The following is a 3,240-nucleotide window of genomic DNA, read 5'->3' as shown; positions in this document are numbered from 1 at the left end:
AGCAGCATGGCAGTCTTTTGTGGCAGTAACAAAGAACTTCCTTGGCAACAAAAAAGCAGAAAACTATGAACTTCTGGTTCAAAGGATGCTGTTGGCTTTCCACAACATTGGATGTAACATAAGCGTTAAGATTCACTTCCTGAACAGTCACCTTGATAAGTTTCCCGAAAATCTTGGAGCTGTTAGTGATGAGCAACACTGCTGGAGTATCAAATGAGATTGTCCTCAACAAGTACACAAATGCAAGAACTACAAATGCAAATTTTTTCCTGAGTAGAATTTAAATAAGTTTTGCGCAAATTTTATGATTAAAATAAGTGTTTTAATATGTTCTATTTTGAAATTGTAGACAAATTCTGATACAATCATATCTTTTAGTGTATTAACTGCATTATATAAATTATTATATTTTCACAAAGATGATGCCCAAGAAGACATTCTACTTCATTAGGCTAAACTAAATGTTGAAAATTTTAAAATAAAATGAAACCCTAAAATCTTGAATTGCAAAAAAAGTGTAGCTTACAGAGAAATACTAATGTCAGATTTGAGATTAGCACACTCAAATTTGGAAAGAACAAGTGTTTTTGTGGATGCAATAAAAATGTTGTTCCCCAGTGTTATAGAAGACAGTATGGTGCTTCCTCAAAAAATTAAGAATAAAAAAAAAATTAAGAATAATAAAATATTCAATTTTTTTCCCAAGGGAAATACTAGTTTTCTATTAAAAATTGCTTGTTTTGTAAGTAATCCTATGTCTAGTATTACTTCTGGTAGTTATCACCCAGTGTTCTGTAACTATTTACAGTCATATGTTGCACAAAGTTAACAGCATTTTGTCATATAAATAAATATGTGATTGCTAAAAAAAAAAAATTAAGAATAGAACTACCAGGCCCTGGCCGGTTGGCTCAGCGGTAGAGCGTCGGCCTAGCGTGCGGAGGACCCGGGTTCGATTCCCGGCCAGGGCACACAGGAGAAGCGCCCATTTGCTTCTCCACCCCTCCGCCGCGCTTTCCTCTCTGTCTCTCTCTTCCCCTCCCGCAGCCAAGGCTCCATTGGAGCAAAGATGGCCCGGGCGCTGGGGATGGCTCTGTGGCCTCTGCCCCAGGCGCTAGAGTGGCTCTGGTCGCAACATGGCGACGCCCAGGATGGGCAGATTATCGCCCCCTGGTGGGCAGAGCGTCGCCCCTGGTGGGCGTGCCGGGTGGATCCCGGTCCGGCGCATGCGGGAGTCTGTCTGACTGTCTCTCCCCATTTCCAGCTTCAGAAAAAATGAAAAAAAAAAAAAAAAAAGAATAGAACTACCATATGACTCAGAAATCCTCTACTGGATATATACCCAAAAAACCTTGAAAACATTGGTACGTAAAGACACATGCAGCCCCATGTTCATCGCAGCATTGTTCACAGTGGCCAAGACATGGAAACAACCAAAGTATTTCTTTTTTTTTTTTAAAGGTTTTTTTTAATTAATTAATTAATTAATTCATTCATTCATTCATTCATTCATTATTAGAGAGGAGAAACAGAGAGGGAGAGAGAGGAGAGAGAGACAGAGAGAGAGAAGGGGGGAGGAGCTGGAAGCATCAACTCCCATATGTGCCTTGACCAGGCAAGCCCAGGGTTTTGAACTGTCGATCTCAGCATTTCCAGGTAGACGCTTTATCCACTGCGCCACTACAGGTCAGGCAACCAAAGTATTTCTTGATAGAGGATTGGATAAAGAGGACATGGTACATATATACAATGGAATATTATTCAGCCATAAGAAATGATGACATATTGCCATTTATGACAATATGGACAGAACTTGAGAACATTATACTAAGTGAAATATGTAAATCATAAGAAGCTGAAAAGCTAGGAAGTATATGATTTCACACACAGGTGGGATATAAAACTGGGACTCGTGGACTTAGACAAAAGTGAAGCGGTTACCAGGGGGAGGGGTGTGAGGAAGGGAGTCAAGAGTGACAAATATATGGTGGCGAAAAATGATCTGACTTGGGGTGATGGGCACACAACGCAATCAGTAGTTCAAATGCTATAGAGATGTTTACCTGAAACCTGTGTACTCTTATTGATCAATGTCACCTCGTTAAATTTAACTTCTAAATAAATTACATAAAAGTTATAAGGACTCTTGTCAATCTAACATATGATCTCAAATGGTAATGCTTAAATTAGAAACCAGTAAACCACTTTCAAAACATGTCTTTGAAAATAAACTTATTTATTTATTTACTTTTTTTTTTTTTTTTTTTGAGACAGACTCCCACATGCTCCCGACTGGGATCCACCTGGTAAGCCCACCAGGGGGTGATGCTCTGCCCATCAGGAATGTTGCTCCGCTGCAATCACAGCCATTCTAGTGCCTGAGGTGGAGACCATGGAGCTGTCCTCAGCGCCCGAGCCAACTTTGCTCCAGTGGAGCCTTGGCTGTGGGAGGGGAAGAGAGAGACAGTGAGAAAGGAGAGGGGGAAGGATGGAGAAGCAGATGGGCGCTTCTCCTGTGTGCCCTGGCGGGGAATCAAATCTAGGACTTCCACATGGCCAGGGTCTGGCTGGGATTTTCTGAGTGACTTCCTCAGTTTATCCTTTTCTCATTTTATGAGTTCACTTAAAGAAATCCACTGAAGCCTGACCAGGCAGTGGCGCAGTGGATGGAGCATCAGACTGGGATGCGGAAGACCCAGGTTTGAGATCCCGAGGTCGCCAGGTTGAGCATGGGTTCATCTGGTTTGAGCAAAAGCTCATCAGCTTGGACCCAAGGTCGCTGGTTCGAGCAAGGGGTTACTCAGTCTGCTGAAGGCCCACAGTCAAGGCACATATGAGAAAGCAATCAATGAACAACTAAAGTGTCGCAAGAAAAAACTGATGATTGATGCTTCTCTCATCATTCCTGTCTGTCTATCCCTCTCTGACTCTCTGTCTCTGTAAAAAAAAAAAGGAAAAAAAAAAAAAAGGAAATCCACTGAAATCTGGGCTTCTCGCCTCACCACTCAGCTCCCAAGGTCTCTCCTCTACACAGCTGCGTAAGTGATCTTTCCAAACACAAGTCGCATCATTTTACTGCCCTGCCTGAGATCCTCCACTGAGGTCCACCCTGCTGCCTTCAGAAACACAACTTCTTGGCCTGGCTCCTGAGGGAAACGGGGACCTGCTCAGGATCTGCAATCAAAGAGACTAAAAGACGTGTGTTGTGAGTTGGGGGCACAGAGAGAGAGATCAGCAGAT

This window comes from Saccopteryx bilineata, chromosome 1, assembly GCF_036850765.1.
Source record: "Saccopteryx bilineata isolate mSacBil1 chromosome 1, mSacBil1_pri_phased_curated, whole genome shotgun sequence".
Lineage (NCBI taxonomy): Eukaryota > Metazoa > Chordata > Mammalia > Chiroptera > Emballonuridae > Saccopteryx > Saccopteryx bilineata.
The sequence above is the reverse complement of the archived record's forward strand: the minus strand, read 5'-3'. Positions refer to the sequence as shown.